This window comes from Ipomoea triloba, chromosome 16 (genome assembly GCF_003576645.1).
Source record: "Ipomoea triloba cultivar NCNSP0323 chromosome 16, ASM357664v1".
Classification (NCBI taxonomy): domain Eukaryota; kingdom Viridiplantae; phylum Streptophyta; class Magnoliopsida; order Solanales; family Convolvulaceae; genus Ipomoea; species Ipomoea triloba.
This window is the reverse complement of record NC_044931.1, coordinates 12,468,410-12,468,999: the sequence shown is the minus strand read 5'-3', so window position 1 is coordinate 12,468,999 and position 590 is coordinate 12,468,410.

Below are 590 nucleotides of genomic sequence, written 5' to 3'. Positions count from 1 at the left end.
AAGTCATGGTGAAGAGTTTGACAAAAGTAAAACAAAAGTAATCAATTAACTAAAGAAAGGAAATGAATGTCCTATCTAGGTCTCAAGTTTGATACTACTACAGGGTCTTCTAGGCAATGCAACTACATTTCTCTCAAGGGAGCACACGACACCATCTCCGAGTGGCATCAAACTTTGGACTCCTTGTTCCTCAGTCAGATGGGGCATTTTAACAAACACTTGGTCAACCACTTCTCCCGGGCCTCGGCATTCCGGACCAAGGGTGTGGATGTGGCCAATTAGGACTCGTATAGTTCCGATATCTCGCAACCTATACATCCACTAACTTTACCTACTATCCTGGTCGTAAATAGAAGCAAATCAAGATAAACATCAACCACACAAGATATATGAACGGAGAAGATTTGCCATTCATTGCCTTGTAGTGGGACTCTTTTGATCTCCTTGAGAGTTATGTATATTAGTGAGGTTGTAGTTTTGATGTTTTGATTTAAGTGGGAGGTGTGGATAGTGATAAAACGGAGAAGAAGTTCCTCGATTGTCATGTTCTCAAGGATTGAAAATTGGAATCGAATCAAGCGTGTTACATT